The following is a 280-nucleotide window of genomic DNA, read 5'->3' as shown; positions in this document are numbered from 1 at the left end:
TATATATATATATACATATGTGAAAGCAAATGATAAACGTTAAATATCTATTCTTATATTATTCGTCTTGCTCTCATATCTGCGCGAGAAAAATAATAGACACGCACAATTACATCTATTTTCAAGCATTAAACATAAAGTTGCGCTTTTGTGCTAATCCGGAACTTGTGTTATATAATAAGAAAAAAACAAAACTATGTTGTTAATATAAGCAAAGTTCAACTTCTTAAAGTCTGTGAAAAGAGCATTAATTTAAGTATATATATTAAATGTTACAAGT

This window comes from Plasmodium gonderi (assembly GCF_002157705.1).
Source record: "Plasmodium gonderi DNA, contig: Pgo-contig_59, whole genome shotgun sequence".
NCBI lineage: Eukaryota > Apicomplexa > Aconoidasida > Haemosporida > Plasmodiidae > Plasmodium > Plasmodium gonderi.
Note: the sequence above shows the minus strand (reverse complement) of the source record.